At 45.6% G+C, this 18,457-nt stretch overlaps 2 pseudogenes; one reads left to right on the top strand and one right to left on the bottom strand.

The window, feature by feature from the left end:
* Positions 1–649: 649 nt before the first annotated feature.
* Positions 650–9,578, top strand: LOC124021904 (annotated as a pseudogene).
* Positions 9,579–14,467: 4,889 nt separating this feature from the next.
* On the bottom strand, positions 14,468–17,670 carry LOC124021906 (annotated as a pseudogene).
* Between the last annotated feature and the right edge of the window lie 787 nt (positions 17,671–18,457).

Genomic DNA, 18,457 nt, shown 5'->3' with positions numbered 1-18,457 from the left:
CTTCAAAAGAGAGATCAGGGTCCAGAGTAACGCCGAGGTCCTTCACAGTTTTATTTGAGACGACTGTACAACCATTAAGATTAATTGTCAGATTCAACAGAAGATCTCTTTGTTTCTTGGGACCTAGAACAAGCATCTCTGTTTTGTCCGAGTTTAAAAGTAGAAAGTTTGCAGCCATCCACTTCCTTATGTCTGAAACACATGCTTCTAGCAAGGGCAATTTTGGGGCTTCACCATGTTTCATTTAAATGTACAGCTGTCTGTCGTCCGCATAGCAGTGAAAGTTAACATTATGTTTTCGAATAACATCCCCAAGAGGTAAAATATATAGTGAAAACAATAGTGGTCCTAAAACGGAACCTTGAGGAACACCAAAATTTACAGTTGATTTGTCAGAGGACAAACCATTCACAGAGACAAACTGATATCTTTCCGACAGATAAGATCTAAACCAGGCCAGAACTTGTCCATGTAGACCAGTTTGGGTTTCCAATCTCTCCAAAAGAATGTGGTGATCGATGGTATCAAAAGCAGCACTAAGGTCTAGGAGCATGAGGACAGATGCAGAGCCTCGGTCCGATGCCATTTAAAATGGCACTTGTGAAGGTGGTAAATGACGTCTCGGTGAATGTGGCAAGGCGAGATACACATGAAAATTCTCAGCAAATTATATTATTCTCTTTCAGTGGATGTCAGCCTGCAGAGAGCTATAGTAAACCATAAAGACAGTCTGAAGAGAAGGTATGAATGTGTGATAGAAGGCCTGGTAAAAGCAGGGAGTCAAACCCCCCTCAACAAGATTTACACAGAGCTGTACATCACAGAGGGAGAGAGTGAAGGGGTTAACGATGAACATGAGGTGTGGCAGCTAGAGACGGCATGCAGGACACCGACCTCACGTGACACGGCAATCCACTGCAATGACCTCTTTAAACCCTTAGCTGGCCAGGAGAGAAGCATCAGAACTGTGCTGACCAAGGGCATCGCTGGCATCGGAAAAACAGTCTCTGTGCAGACGTTCATCCTCGACTGGGCTGAAGGGAAGACAAACCAAGATGTGGAGATCATATTTGTGCTTCCTTTCCGGGAGCTGAACTTGATCAAAGATCTCCAGTACAGTCTTCTGAGACTTCTCCATGACTTCCACCCATAACTAGATATAGTCAATGCAGAGACACTCGCTGCCTGTAAAGCTATGTTCATCTTTGATGGGTTGGATGAAAGCAGAATTCCATTGGATTTTCAGTGCAACAAAATGATGTCTGATGTCACACAGACATCGTCTGTAGATGTTCTGCTGACAAACCTCATCAAGGGGAATCTGCTTCCCTCGGCTCTCCTCTGGATAACCTCCCGACCAGCAGCAACCAATCAGATCCCCTCTGAGTGTGTAGACCAGGTGACAGAGGTACGAGGGTTCAACGACCAACAGAAGGAGGAGTACTTCAGGAAAAGATTCCGTGATGATGAGGACCTGGCCAACAGAATCATCTCCCACATTAAGACATCAAGGAGCCTCCACGTCATGTGTCACATGCCAGTTTTCTGTTAGATTTCTGCAACAGTCCTTGAACACATGTTAAGTACAGACAAGAGACGAGAGATGCCCAAGACTCTGACTGAGATGTTCACACACTTCGTGCTCATTCACACCAGCCTGAAGAACCAGAAGTGTCATGGAAAAGACCAAATGGATCAACAGGAGCTCCTGGAGTCTGATAAGGAAGTTCTTCTGAAGCTGGGGAAGCTGGCGTTTGAACATCTGGAGAAGGGTAATCTCGTGTTCTATGAAGAAGATCTGAAAGAGTGTGGCATTGATGTCACAGAAGCCTCGGTGTACTCGGGCGTGTGCACACAAGTCTTTAAAGAGGAGTCTGTGTTGTTTCAGAGAGTGGTGTACTGCTTTGTTCATCTGAGCGTTCAGGAGTTTCTCTCAGCTGTCTACGTGTACCATTGTTACACAACCAAGAACATGGATGAACTGAAGCCTTTCCTCCAGGCGACTAGAGTCACGTCTGAAGAGATAACCGTACATGAGCTGCTGAAGAGTACCGCGAATAAAGCCTTGGAGAGTAAGACTGGACATCTGGACCTTGTCGTCCGCTTCCTTCATGGCATGTCACTGGGGGCCAATCAGAAACTCCTACGAGGTCTGGTGACACAGACGGAAAGCAGTCCAGAGAGCGTCAAGCAAACGATCCGATCCCTGAAGACGATGCAGAATACCAACATGTCCCCCGAGAGGTGCATCAATCTCTTCCACTGTCTGATAGAGATGAAAACCCATTCAGTACAGCAGGAAATCGAAAAATACTTGAGGTCAGAGAAAAGATCCAAAATCCTGCCACTTACGTAGTGTTCAGCGTTGGCCTACATGCTGCAGATATCAGACGAGGTTCTGGAGGTGTTTGACCTGAAGAAATACAAGACCTCGCAGGAGGGTCGTAGGAGACTGCTGCCAGCTGTGAGAGTCTGCAGGAAGGCTCTGTAAGTATTCTGGGAAATATCACTCACATCACACTGTACTGGTAAGTATAGCAGGATCTTTCACTGGCTAATTAGATTTTCTGTTCAAATAATAAACAAAAGCCATTTTTAAAAAACTGAAATTTGATTATAAAAAGTATTGAGTTGTGTATTAATGGTGCACACCTGTACTTATGACAGGTGACCGTGTACATCTAACTGTAGATACTCAAATATAGCTGGGTCCCTGTCCAGAAAGGAGACATCTAACTGTAGATACTCAAATATAGCTGGGTCCCTGTCCAGAAAGGAGACATGTAACTGTAGATACTCAAATATAGCTGGGTCCCTGTCCAGAAAGGAGACATGTAACTGTAGATACTCAAATATAGCTGGGTCCCTGTCCAGAAAGGAGACATGGAACTGTAGATACTCAAATATAGCTGGGTCCCTGTCCAGAAAGGAGACATGGAACTGTAGATACTCAAATATAGCTGGGTCCCTGTCCAGAAAGGAGACATGGAACTGTAGATACTCAAATATAGCTGGGTCCCTGTCCAGAAAGGAGACATGTAACTGTAGATACTCAAATATAGCTGGGTTCTGTCCAGAAAGGAGACATGTAACTGTAGATACTCAAATATAGCTGGGTCCCTGTCCAGAAAGGAGACATGTAACTGTAGATACTCAAATATAGCTGGGTTCTGTCCAGAAAGGAGACATGTAACTGTAGATACTCAAATATAGCTGGGTCCCTGTCCAGAAAGGAGACATGTAACTGTAGATACTCAAATATAGCTGGGTCCCTGTCCAGAAAGGAGACATGTAACTGTAGATACTCAAATATAGCTGGGTCCCTGTCCAGAAAGGAGACATGGAACTGTAGATACTCAAATATAGCTGGGTCCCTGTCCAGAAAGGAGACATGTCTGATAAGGACAAATATAGCTGGGTCCCTGTCCAGAAAGGGGACATGTCTGATAGAGGACAAATATAGCTGGGTCCCTGTCCAGAAAGGAGACATGTCTGATACAGGACAAATATAGCTGGGTCCCTGTCCAGAAAGGAGACATGGAACTGTAGATACTCAAATATAGCTGGGTCCCTGTCCAGAAAGGAGACATGGAACTGTAGATACTCAAATATAGCTGGGTCCCTGTCCAGAAAGGAGACATGGAACTGTAGATACTCAAATATAGCTGGGTCCCTGTCCAGAAAGGAGACATGGAACTGTAGATACTCAAATATAGCTGGGTCCCTGTCCAGAAAGGAGACATGTAACTGTAGATACTCAAATATAGCTGGGTTCTGTCCAGAAAGGAGACATGTAACTGTAGATACTCAAATATAGCTGGGTCCCTGTCCAGAAAGGAGACATGTAACTGTAGATACTCAAATATAGCTGGGTTCTGTCCAGAAAGGAGACATGTAACTGTAGATACTCAAATATAGCTGGGTCCCTGTCCAGAAAGGAGACATGTAACTGTAGATACTCAAATATAGCTGGGTCCCTGTCCAGAAAGGAGACATGTAACTGTAGATACTCAAATATAGCTGGGTCCCTGTCCAGAAAGGAGACATGGAACTGTAGATACTCAAATATAGCTGGGTCCCTGTCCAGAAAGGAGACATGTCTGATAAGGACAAATATAGCTGGGTCCCTGTCCAGAAAGGGGACATGTCTGATAGAGGACAAATATAGCTGGGTCCCTGTCCAGAAAGGAGACATGTCTGATACAGGACAAATATAGCTGGGTCCCTGTCCAGAAAGGAGACATGGAACTGTAGATACTCAAATATAGCTGGGTCCCTGTCCAGAAAGGAGACATGGAACTGTAGATACTCAAATATAGCTGGGTCCCTGTCCAGAAAGGAGACATGTCTGATAAGGACAAATATAGCTGGGTCCCTGTCCAGAAAGGGGACATGTCTGATAGAGGACAAATATAGCTGGGTCCCTGTCCAGAAAGGAGACATGTCTGATACAGGACAAATATAGCTGGGTCCCTGTCCAGAAAGGAGACATGGAACTGTAGATACTCAAATATAGCTGGGTCCCTGTCCAGAAAGGAGACACGTCTGATAAGGACAAATATAGCTGGGTCCCTGTCCAGAAAGGAGACATGTCTGATAAGGACAAATATAGCTGGGTCCCTGTCCAGAAAGGAGACATGTCTGATAAGGACAAATATAGCTGGGTCCCTGTCCAGAAAGGAGACATGTCTGATAAGGACAAATATAGCTGGGTCCCTGTCCAGAAAGGAGACATGTCTGATAAGGACAAATATAGCTGGGTCCCTGTCCAGAAAGGAGACATGTCTGATAAGGACAAATATAGCTGGGTCCCTGTCCAGAAAGGAGACATGTCTGATAAGGACAAATATAGCTGGGTCCCTGTCCAGAAAGGAGACATGTCTGATAAGGACAAATATAGCTGGGTCCCTGTCCAGAAAGGAGACATGTCTGATAAGGACAAATATAGCTGGGTCCCTGTCCAGAAAGGAGACCTGTCTGATAAGGACAGATATAGCTGGGTCCCTGGACACGTCTGATAAGGACAAATATAGCTGGGTCCCTGTCCAGAAAGGAGACATGTCTGATAAGGACAAATATAGCTGGGTCCCTGTCCAGAAAGGAGACATGTCTGATAAGGACAGATATAGCTGGGTCCCTGGACATGTCTGATAAGGACAAATATAGCTGGGTCCCTGTCCAGAAAGGAGACATGTCTGATAAGGACAAATATAGCTGGGTCCCTGTCCAGAAAGGAGACATGTCTGATAAGGACAAATATAGCTGGGTCCCTGTCCAGAAAGGAGACATGTCTGATACAGGACAAATATATGTGTTACTTTAAGACCACTGGCATATGGCCAATCAGATGCTGTGTAGAAGTTTGGGAACCACTGGCATATGGCCAAACATCAAAACAACATCTGATTGGCCATATGCCCTTGGTTCCCAAACTTCAAAACAACATCTGATTGGCCATATGCCCGTGGTTCCCAAACTTCAAAACAACATCTGATTGGCCATATGCCCGTGGTTCCCAAACATCAAAACAACATCTGATTGGCCATATGCCAGTAGTTCCCAAACTTCAAAACAACATCTGATTGGCCATAGGCCAGTGGTTCCCAATCAGATGCTGTATTGCAGATATTATTTAAATAACACCACAGTAATGATATTATGAATATATGTACACATGGATACAACAGCCAGTCTATGTTCACCACCATAGAATAGCTGTGTGATTTTGGGATCATGTTAAAACTCTCTGCAGGTTGGCATTCTGTGAAGTCACAGAGGAAGGATGTGCTTCTCTGGCCTCAGCTCTGAAGTCAAACCCTTCACACCTGAGAGAGCTGGATCTGAGCTACAATCACCCAGGAGACTCGGGAGTCAGACTGCTCTCTGCTGGACTGGAGGATCCACACTGCAGACTGGAGAAACTCAAGTATGTAGAGGGTTTATGTCAGTCCATGTTGAGTGACATACTGTAAGACATGTTTCTGACCTATCAGGTTAGTTATGCTAATTTGTTTACTGTAAGACATGTTTCTGACCTATCAGGTTAGTTATGCTAATTTGTTTACTGTAAGACATGTTTCTGACCTATCAGGTTAGTTATGCTAATTTGTTTACTAATTTTGTTTAACGCTACCTGGACGGTGTGATGTGGTGACCTTGTGTGGACATTGCCTGTCTGTTCTTCTTACCCCCTACAGTGTGGAACATGGAGGACAGTACACAATTAAACACGGGCTTAGAAAATGTGAGTGTTGACTGCTGCGAAGAAGAAACCCTGTTAGTCTTATTTCAAGTTGACTCGAAGAAAGAGCGTTTTTCAGAGCGTGTGTGTGTGTGTGTGTGTGTGTGTGTGTGGTTACACTAACAGGACCTCGCTCTGTTGGGATTATTGATTGGTGTGTTATGAGGTTATGATCATACAGTATAACATATGATCATTCAACAAATCTGACTTATAATAATAATATATGCCATTTAGCAGACGCTTTTATCCAAAGCAACTTACAGTCATGGGTGGTCTGGGTCTTTCCCGGGGATCGAACCCACTACCCTGGCGTTACAAGCGCCATGCTCTACCAACTGAGCTACAGAAGGACCACATCTTGATCTTTTCCCTTGGCTCTTTAATACCTAGAAACATTATCATTCTGATGGGGCTCTTTAATATCTAGAAACATTATCATTCTGATGGGGCTCTTTAACACCTAGAAACATTATCATTCTGATGGGGCTCTTTAACACCTAGAAACATTATCATTCTGATGGGGATCTTTAATACCTAGAAACATTATCATTCTGATGGGGCTCTTTAACACCTAGAAACATTATCATTCTGATGGGGCTCTTTAACACCTAGAAACATTATCATTCTGATGGGGCTCTTTAACACCTAGAAACATTATCATTCTGATGGGGCTCTTTAACACCTAGAAACATTATCATTCTGATGGGGCTCTTTAATATCTAGAAACATGATCATTATGACGGGGCTCTTTAACACCTATAAACATTATCATTCTGATGGGGCTCTTACCTAGAAACATTATCATTCTGATGGGGCTCTTACCTATAAACATTATCATTCTGATGGGGCTTTTTAACACCTAGAAACATTATCATTCTGATGGGGCTCTTACCTAGAAACATTATCATTCTGATGGGGCTCTTTAACACCTAGAAACATTATCATTCTGATGGGGCTCTTACCTAGAAACATTATCATTCTGATGGGGCTCTTTAACACCTAGAAACATTATCATTCTGATGGGGCTCTTACCTAGAAACATTATCATTCTGATGGGGCTCTTTAACACCTAGAAACATTATCATTCTGATGGGGCTCTTTAATATCTATAAACATTATCATTGTGATATGATGATGATTTGTAATTTGTGTCCTGGTCTCCCCCAATCAGATGGCTGTGTGCTCTCACTGGACCCGAACACAGCAAGCAGAAACCTCTCTCTGTCTGAGGAGAACAGAACGGTGACATGGAGGACAGAGGAGCAGCCGTATCCTGATCACCCGGAGAGATTTCAGGATTTCGACCAGGTGCTGTGTAGAGAGGGTCTGTCAGGGCGCTGTTACTGGGAGGTAGAGTGGAGTGGGAGAGGAGCTCATATCGGTGTGACGTATAAAGGAATCAATAGGTTAGGAAGGGGTGATGACAGTGGGCTTGGACCTAGTGACAAAGCCTGGTGTCTGGTCTGTTGTGATGACCATTACATGGCCTGGATCAATAGTAAGCTCACTACCATACCTTCCCCCTCCTCCTCCCCCCGTCCAACAGAGTAGGACTGTATCTGGACTGGCCGGCCGGCACAATGTCTTTCTACAAGGTCTGTTCTGATACACTGACTCACCTGCACACGTTCTACACCACATTTACCGAGCCCCTCTACCCAGGGCTGTTTGTCTGGTGCCACTCCTCAGTGTCCCTGTGTTAGGTAGTGGCCCCTGTGTTAGGTAGTGTCCCTGTGTTAGGTAGTGTCCCTGTGTTAGGTAGTGTCCCTGTGTTAGGTAGTGTCCCTGTGTCAGGTAGTGTCCCTGTGTCAGGTAGTGTCCCTGTGTTAGGTAGTGTCCCTGTGTTAGGTAGTGGCCCCTGTGTTAGGTAGTGTCCCTGTGTCAGGTAGTGGCCCCTGTGTTAGGTAGTGTCCCTGTGTTAGGTGGTGTCCCTGTGTTAGGTAGTGTCCCTGTGTTAGGTAGTGTCCCTGTGTTAGGTAGTGTCCCTGTGTTAGGTAGTGTCCCCTGTGTTAGGTAGTGTCCCTGTGTTAGGTAGTGTCCCTGTGTTAGGTAGTGTCCCTGTGTTAGGTGGTGTCCCTGTGTTAGGTAGTGTCCCTGTGTTAGGTAGTGTCCCTGTGTTAGGTGGTGTCCCTGTGTTAGGTAGTGTCCCTGTGTTAGGTAGTGTCCCCTGTGTTAGGTAGTGTCCCTGTGTTAGGTAGTGTCCCTGTGTTAGGTAGTGTCCCTGTGTTAGGTAGTGTCCCTGTGTTAGGTAGTGTCCCCTGTGTTAGGTAGTGTCCCTGTGTTAGGTAGTGTCCCTGTGTTAGGTGGTGTCCCTGTGTTAGGTAGTGTCCCTGTGTTAGGTGGTGTCCCTGTGTTAGGTAGTGTCCCTGTGTTAGGTAGTGTCCCTGTGTTAGGTAGTGTCCCCTGTGTTAGGTAGTGTCCCTGTGTTAGGTAGTGTCCCTGTGTTAGGTAGTGTCCCCTGTGTTAGGTAGTGTCCCTGTGTTAGGTAGTGTCCCTGTGTTAGGTAGTGTCCCTGTGTTAGGTAGTGTCCCTGTGTTAGGTGGTGTCCCTGTGTTAGGTAGTGTCCCTGTGTTAGGTGGTGTCCCTGTGTTAGGTAGTGTCCCTGTGTTAGGTAGTGTCCCTGTGTTAGGTAGTGTCCCTGTGTTAGGTAGTGTCCCTGTGTCAGGTGGTGGCCCCTGTGCTAGGTAGTGTCCCTGTGTTAGGTAGTGTCCCTGTGTTAGGTAGTGTCCCTGTGTTAGGTAGTGTCCCTGTGTTAGGTAGTGTCCCTGTGTCAGGTGGTGGCCCCTGTGTCAGAAACACAACGTGATGTTTCCCTCTAATCACGGTCCTGTTCGGTAGTAAGGAGACGCCGTGTCGCACCGTGTATCACAGCACCCGGGCCTTATTGCTTAATTAGAAAACGGCTCCCTGGGAAATCTGCGATTTGACTGGTTTAAATGGTGTGTTAAGTCATTGATAATTCCCCTATTCCCACACATCATTTAGATGTAGTATCAGTTGTAAAATGGATAGTTAGTATTGATTATAGATGGTCATATTGGCTATTCAATCCGGTCTTGACCATATTACCACAAACCCCCTAAAGGTGCCTTATTGCTATTATAAACGGGTTACTAATGTAATTAGAGCAGTAAAAATACATGTTTTTGTCATACCCGTGGTATAAGGTCTGATATATCACGGCTGTCAGCCAATCAGCATTCAGGGCTCCAACCACCCGGTTTATAATGTCTGATATATCACGGCTGTCAGCCAATCAGCATTCAGGGCTCCAACCACCCGGTTTATTACTCTTTTATTATACAATTCTGCTTCTGTGTGAACTCAATTACACAGAATGGAAATTACATCACAGATTTGACCTGTGAACTCAATTACACAGAATGGAAATTACATCACAGATTTGACCTGTGAACTCAATTACACAGAATGGAAATGACATCACAGATTTGACCTGTGAACTCAATTACACAGAATGGAAATGACATCACAGATTTGACCTGTGAACTCAATTACACAGAATGGAAATGACATCACAGATTTGACCTGTGAACTCAATTACACAGAATGGAAATGACACATCACAGATTTGACCTGTGAACTCAATTACACAGAATGGAAATGACACATCACAGATTTGACCTGTGAACTCAATTACACAGAATGGAAATGACATCACAGATTTGACCTGTGAACTCAATTACACAGAATGGAAATGACATCACAGATTTGACCTGTGAACTCAATTACACAGAATGGAAATGACATCACAGATTTGACCTGTGAACTCAATTACACAGAATGGAAATGACATCACAGATTTGACCTGTGAACTCAATTACACAGAATGGAAATGACATCACAGATTTGACCTGTGAACTCAATTACACAGAATGGAAATGACACATCACAGATTTGACCTGTGAACTCAATTACACAGAATGGAAATGACATCACAGATTTGACCTGTGAACACAATTACACAGAATGGAAATGACATCACAGATTTGACCTGTGAACTCAATTACACAGAATGGAAATGACATCACAGATTTGACCTGTGAACTCAATTACACAGAATGGAAATGACATCACAGATTTGACCTGTGAACTCAATTTCACAGAATGGAAATGACATCACAGATTTGACCTGTGAACTCAATTACACAGAATGGAAATGACATCACAGATTTGACCTGTGAACTCAATTACACAGAATGGAAATGACATCACAGATTTGACCTGTGAACTCAATTACACAGAATGGAAATGACACATCACAGATTTGACCACTTTTGTTCCTGTAATTGTGAAAAATGAAGACGATGGAATAAAGAGTTGGTATTTGTTTAAATGGTATTTGAATAAATTCAATAAAACTGAAGTTTGGCCAAAGTTTCTTCACTTTTGTTCCTGTAATTACACATGTTAAAAATGAAATGTAGATAAAATAATATATCACAGGTTGTTTATGGAATAACCTTTTACACAAAGGTATACTGTTACATGGGGCGGCAGGTAGCCTAGTGGTTAGAGGCAGGTAGCCTAGTGGTTAGAGACAGGTAGCCTAGTGGTTAGAGGCAGGTAGCCTAGTGGTTAGAGGCAGGGTAGCCTAGTGGTTAGAGGCAGGTAGCCTAGTGGTTAGAGGCAGGGTAGCCTAGTGGTTAGAGGCAGGGTAGCCTAGTGGTTAGAGGCAGGTAGCCTAGTGGTTAGAGGCAGGTAGCCTAGTGGTTAGAGGCAGGTAGCCTAGTGGTTAGAGGCAGGTAGCCTAGTGGTTAGAGGCAGGTAGCCTAGTGGTTAGAGGCAGGGTAGCCTAGTGGTTAGATGCAGCGTAGCCTAGTGGTTAGAGGCAGCGTAGCCTAATGGTTAGAGACAGGGTAGCCTAGTGGTTAGAGGCAGCGTAGCCTAGTGGTTAGAGACAGGGTAGCCTAGTGGTTAGAGGCAGCGTAGCCTAGTGGTTAGAGACAGGGTAGCCTAGTGGTTAGATGCAGCGTAGCCTAGTGGTTAGAGGCAGCGTTGCCTAGTGGTTAGAGACAGGGTAGCCTAGTGGTTAGAGGCAGGGTAGCCTAGTGGTTAGAGGCAGGTAAGCCTAGTGGTTAGAGGCAGGGTAGCCTAGTGGTTAGAGGCAGGGTAGCCTAGTGGTTAGAAGCCGGGTAGCCTAGTGGTTGGAGGCAGGTGGCCTAGTGGTTGGAGGCAGGTGGCCTAGTGGTTGGAGGCAGGTGGCCTAGTGGTTAGAGGCAGGTGGCCTAGTGGTTAGAGGCAGGTAGCCTAGTGGTTAGAGGCAGGGTAGCCTAGTGGTTAGAGGCAGGTAGCCTAGTGGTTAGAGTCAGGGTAGCCTAGTGGTTAGAGGCAGCGTAGCCTAGTGGTTAGAGACAGGGTAGCCTAGTGGTTAGAGGCAGGGTAGCCTAGTGGTTAGAGGCAGGGTAGCCTAGTGGTTAAAGACAGGGTAGCCTAGTGGTTAGAGGCAGCGTAGCCTAGTGGTTAGAGGCAGGGTAGCCTAGTGGTTAGAAGCAGCGTAGCCTAGTGGTTAGAGGCAGGGTAACCTGGTGGTTAGAGACAGGGTAGCCTAATGGTTAGAGGCAGCGTAGCCTAGTGGTTAGAGGCAGGGTAGCCTAGTGGTTAGTGGCGGGTAGCCTAGTGGTTAGAGGCAGCGTAGCCTAGTGGTTAGAGACAGCGTAGCCTAGTGGTTAGAGGCAGGGTAGCCTAGTGGTTGGAGGCAGGGTAGCCTAGTGGTTAAAGGCAGGTGGCCTAGTGGTTAGAGGCAGGTAGCCTAGTGGTTAGAGACAGGTAGCCTAGTGGTTAGAGGCAGGTAGCCTAGTGGTTAGAGGCAGGTAGCCTAGTGGTTAGAGGCAGGTAGCCTAGTGGTTAGAGGCAGGTAGCCTAGTGGTTAGAGACAGGTAGCCTAGTGGTTAGAGGCAGGTAGCCTAGTGGTTAGAGGCAGGTAGCCTAGTGGTTAGAGGCAGGTAGCCTAGTGGTTAGAGGCAGGTAGCCTAGTGACATGTTAAGGATTTTTAAGCCTTGAGACAATTGAAACCATGGATTATGTACCATTCAATGGGTGAATGGGGAAAGACGAAATATTTAAACGGGGGTATGGTAGTAGGTGCCAGGAATGGTCCACCCCCCAAAAGGACATCCAGCCAACTTGACAACTGTGTGAAGCATTGGAATGATCATGTTGCACAGGGATGCTGGCCCGTGTTCGGCACCTCGTGGAGTCCACGTCACGACAAATTGAGGCTGTTCTGAAGGCAAAAAGGACTTGCAACTCAATAATAGGAAGATGTTCCTAATGTTCTGTTCAGCGGATATCCCTTGGGCCAGTCATTATTTTCTGATGTTTAATCATTTCGCTTTTTTTAGTGATAAATAAGGAATAACTGCAATGTGGTCCAATGCAAATGTTACCAAGGGGAGTTGAATATCTCTATGCAAGTTATGTACCTTGGTTGAATGATGATGATTCTGAAAAATGTAATTGCACCTTTTCACCAGCAGGGGAGACAGAAAACAGCAGCGCCTGTTGGAGTAGAGGAGACACTTTCTTCAGGGAGAACGAGACAGTTACTGATTCTGCAATGATTTGAGAATTGATGACGTTGCCATAAATACATGTCTTTAATATGAGATAACAAATCCTGGGATTCCTCAGCACTAGTAGAACAGGACACATTTAATACTTCTCTCACAGCCAACACAAAGATCACTGTGGAGAACGCCATGACAACCCAGACTAAGATCACTGTGGAGGGAATGCCATGACAACCCAGACTGAGATCAAGAATGTCACTGACTGGATCACTGTGGGAATGCCATGACAACCCAGACTAAGATCACTGTGGAGGGAATGCCATGACAACCCAGACTAAGATCACTGTGGAGGAATGCCATGAAAACCCAGACTAAGATCACTGTGCCATGACAACCCAGACTAAGATCACTGTGGAGGGGAACGCCATGACAACCCAGACTAAGGTCACTGTGGGGGAATGCCATGACAACCCAGACTAAGATCACTGTGGAGGAAAGCCATTATAGCTGGAGGGAACGCCATGACTAGATTTGAGGCTTGTGGAGGGGAAGACTAAGTTTAGTGACAACCCAGACTAAGATCACTGTGGGGGAAGGTTTGACAACCCAGACTAAGATCACTGTGGAGAACGCCATAACAGGACTAAGATCACTGTGGGGAAGCCATGACAACCCAGTGATCACTGTGGAGGGGAAAGCCATTATAGCTAGAAGTACTAGATTGGAGGCTTGTCAGGTAGGGGAAGCACTAGATTTTAGTACTAGATTGGAGGCTTGTCAGGTAGGGGAAGGTTTAGTGCTAGATTGGAGGCTTGTCAGGTAGGGGAAGGTTTAGTACTAGATTGGAGGCTTGTCAGGTAGGGGAAGGTTTAGTACTAGATTGGAGGCTTGTCAGGTAGGGGAAGGTTTAGTACTAGATTGGAGGCTTGTCAGGTAGGGGAAGGTTTAGTACTAGATTGGAGGCTTGTCAGGTAGGGGAAGGTTTAGTACTAGATTGGAGGCTTGTCAGGTAGGGGAAGGTTTAGTACTAGATTGGAGGCTTGTCAGGTAGGGGAAGGTTTAGTACTAGATTGGAGGCTTGTCAGGTAGGGGAAGGTTTAACTACCAAAACAGGTTTAAAAGAACTAGAATCACAGCAAACCAAAAACATGTTAACCCATGTGAATCAAAACCTGGGTTTAATATAGTTCAAAACGTCTCTTCAGCACTCCAATGGCATTAACAACAGCCGTAAATGTTTCAAACTTCAGTTAGTCGTCTTGCCTGGGTTGAGACTTGAGAAAGGAGCAGTGTGTTACTGTCATCTTGTGACCCAAATGGCTCCCCATGGGCCCTGGTTTATAGTTGTGCACTAGAAACGGGAATAGGTTACCATAGTGACTTGGGGGGGGGCAAGTTGTCACCAGGGGCAATAGATATGGATGGGACTAGATGAGAGAACAGGTTGAGACATGTTTCCTGGAGATTTAAATGAAAAGTCATCCCCCTGGCAACCACTACCCACTCGCTCTCTTGTCGGCGGAGTCAACAACAAACGTCTCTTTCTACCGGCGAACTTTATTGAGACGTTTGACTTTCACGTAGTTTAAACCCCATGTCATTATCGATACAATTATATAAAACACCATCATCTGTGTAGAATACAGGGAAGACTGGGTGAAAATAAACAAAAGGAAAACCAATGTACATCTGTTAATTTGCTAAACATGTTTTATTTAATAAAATATATTGAATTATTTCACCACTAAGATAATTTTATCCATTTGAAAAACTAGAAAGGCTATTTGACTGAACATTATAAATCAATCCCAAATCAACACATCAACAACAACAGGCACCTTGTTTAATAGAGTTCATAAATAAAATCACTTCCAAATAAACAAAATTAAAACATATTATTTATTCATTCAGGATTTAAGTTGTTTTTGAGGAACAGGGAGTTGTGTAGCTATGGGTTACACCCTATTCCCTATATAGTGCACACTACATAGGGAATAGACTGCTTATTTGGAATGTACAGTCTAGCCGATAGCCGTCCTCAGCTGAGATAAATTAAGACGACAGACTGGATCGGCTGCCTGCAGACGGGACACAGCTTGTTCCTCTTCTTCAGTTTCCTGGCGCAGGTGTAACAGGCCATGAGGTGCCCAGTGCGTCCGTGTACGATGCAGCCGTTCTTGGGCCTGGTCTGACAGATGACGCAGGGCTCCAGGCAGCTGGCGGGGAGGTGAGCCTCCCAGGCTGTTGAAACGCTCCAAGTCTGGCGCCATCACTTCTTGACTGAGGGGGGCGCTAGAGGACGAGCCTGAGCCCACGCCGTTGGAGTTCGAAGAAGAGGTGGAGGGCTGGGAGGAGCAGGCCGAGTCTTGGGAATCGGGGCCAGAGACGGACATCAATTCCTGGGAGTCTTTGAGGAGGGGAAGGGGCGACCTGGCTCTCTTCCCGTCTGGAACATCCAGACCTTCGGTCTCGTCGGGCTCTGTCGGGGCTGGGGTAGGCTTGGGGGGTGGGGGGGCAGCAGAGTTAGGGTTTGAGGTTGGGGGCAGCAGAGTTACTGTCTAGATTAGACCACAGGCAACACCACTAGATTAGACCACAGGAAACCAGTCCATTCTTTAGACCACCACGATTAGACCACAGCAACACCACTAGATTAGCGGTTGACCCACAGGCACCACCACTAGATTAGACCACAGGCACCACCACTAGGGAGGGGAGGGTTCAACTCCTCACACTTTGAGCACTTCCAGTAGTCCTGAAACAACACCACTAGATTAGACCACAGGCACCACCACTAGATTAGACCACAGGCAACACCACTAGATTAGACCACAGACACCACCACTAGATTAGACCACCACTAGATTAGACCACAGGCACCACCACTAGATTAGACCAGACACCACCACTAGATTAGACCAGACACCACCACTAGATTAGACCAGACACCACCACTAGATTAGACCACAGACACCACCACTAGATTAGACCACCACTAGATTAGACCACAGGCAACACCACTAGATTAGACCACAGGCACCACCACTAGATTAGACCACCACTAGATTAGACCACAGACAACACCACTAGATTAGACCACAGGCACCACCACTAGATTAGACCACAGGCAACACCACTAGATTAGACCACAGGCACCACCACTAGATTAGACCACAGGCACCACCACTAGATTAGACCACAGGCACCACCACTAGATTAGACCACAGGCACCACCACTAGATTAGACCACAGGCACCACCACTAGATTAGACCACAGGCACCACCACTAGATTAGCACCACCACTAGATTAGACCACAGCACCACCACTAGATTAGATTAGACCACAGGCACCACCACTAGATTAGACCACAGGCACCACCACTAGATTAGACCACAGGCACACCACTAGATTAGACCACAGGCACCACCACTAGATTAGGCCACAGGCACCACCACTAGATTAGACCACAGGCACCACCACTAGATTAGACCACCACAGACCACAGGCACCACCACTAGATTAGACCACAGACACCACCACTAGATTAGACCACAGGCACCACCACTAGATTAGACCACAGGGGTTATGTGTAATATGAAACGTACTGCTTCCGTGATTTCAGTGTCGTCATCGAACGAGTCCTCCTCCTCTGCCTCGAAGATGGTGACTTCATACACCTGTGAGAGAACGACAGACACACGGGGAGTCAACAGCTGCAGTTTGACCCCAGGACACTAGAGGGAGCTGTTTGAAATGACACATCAATGTTTCCTCGGGGGGTCCGGGATAATTTAAGAACCATCGAAAAGGTCCGCTTTTTTGTTGGTGTGGTGGTGCACCACAGCTAAATAAATGCAGCGGAAACACACACACACACACACACACACACACACACACACACACACACACACACACACACACACACACACACACACACACACACACACACACACACACACACACACACACACACTTGAAAAGACAGTGAGCCGAGACCTCGTCCTCTCCAGACACTGAAGCCTCTTCGGGATCGCTGTAGGCATCCGAGTCGATGGACTCCACCTCAAACTCCACGCTGAAGTTATCAGAGTCTGAGCCCAGATCCTGGCTCAGAACATCGTCACCAGCGTCACTGACCAATGAACCTACTTCCTGTTGAGAGACGAGAGAGAGAGAGCTCAGTAACATGGGACTTACACAGCTGCCGGTAGATTTACAAATTACAATCATTTTTTAAACTCAGAATCTAAAGTACTGAACAAACCGATGTCACACACTAGACGTGAAACATTTTGTCTGAATGTGTAGGAATTAATAATCCCATTCCTTCATCTGCATAATGTTGTAGCCCAGTTTAGGATCTAGTTTAGGATCTCACCCTCCTTTTATTTAGGATTGGTGGAACTACAGTCTGACAGGGTAAATAGTTGTACTGCAGTAGGATCCCCCACAGAGTCACAGGAGGCTCCCCCACAGAGTCACAGGAGGCTCCCCCACAGAGTCACAGGAGGCTCCCCCACAGAGTCACAGGAGGCTCCCCCACAGAGTCACAGGAGGCTCCCCCACAGAGTCACAGGAGGATCCCCCCACAGAGTCACAGGAGGCTCCCCCACAGAGTCACAGGAGGCTCCCCCACAGAGTCACAGGAGGCTCCCCCACAGAGTCACAGGAGGCTCCCTCACAGAGTTACAGGAGGCTACTCACAGTGTTACTGTGTGAGTCTGAAGACTCGCTGCTCCTCCGGTCTCGTCTCAGGCCTCCAATCACATACCAGGACATGCTGTCATCAAAGGTCAGAGAAAAGCTGTCTGACCTATGTCTCTTCCTGGACTCACACCCGTCCTCCTCTTGTGTGGATGACGTCCCCTCTGGAATAGAACAGAGAGGGTCTGAGCAGTGGTTTTACTTTGAACAATTTCTTTCAAATAAGCCATTTCTGATGGTAAAATAGAGAAGCATATTGTGCATCTGATCACTCAAATCAAATCAAATTTTATTTGTCACATACACATGGTTAGCAGATGTTAATGCGAGTGTAGCAAAATGCTTGTGCTTCTAGTTCCAACAGTGCAGTAATAACCAACAAGTAATCTAACTAACAATTCCAAAACTACTACCTTATAGACACAAGTGTAAAGGGATAAAGAATATGTACATAAGGATATATGAATGAGTGATGGTACAGAGCAGCATAGGCAAGATACAGTAGATGGTATTGAGTGCAGTATATACATATGAGAGATATGTAAACAAAGGGCATAGTAATATGTAAACAATTTATGTAAACAAAGTGGCATAGCCTAGTGGTTAGAGCTTGGTAAAATGCAAGTATAAAAATACAAAGTTTTGTTAAAATGATATAAGAAGTACTAGTATATACGTAAAAAAATAAAAACATAAAAAATGAGATGAATAATGTAGGATGAATATGTAAACATTATATTAGGTAGCATTGTTTAAAGTGGCTAGTGATATATTTTACATCACTCCGTTGACATACTGAAACACACTGACAAGTCTTCAACAAAGCTGTTTCTCCCTTGATGACAATGAATATGGGATGTTCACATAAGACATGGAGGAGTTGTTTATAGCTGTATGTTGTGTACTGGGCCCTGAGGTACGACCAGTAGCTAGGAGCAATAAAACCCCAGTCCTTTAAAAATGGTCCGTTTCAATC

The sequence above is a fragment of the Oncorhynchus gorbuscha genome, unplaced genomic scaffold (genome assembly GCF_021184085.1).
Source record: "Oncorhynchus gorbuscha isolate QuinsamMale2020 ecotype Even-year unplaced genomic scaffold, OgorEven_v1.0 Un_scaffold_1248, whole genome shotgun sequence".
Classification (NCBI taxonomy): domain Eukaryota; kingdom Metazoa; phylum Chordata; class Actinopteri; order Salmoniformes; family Salmonidae; genus Oncorhynchus; species Oncorhynchus gorbuscha.
Note: the sequence above shows the minus strand (reverse complement) of the source record. Positions and strands in the feature narration are given on the sequence as shown.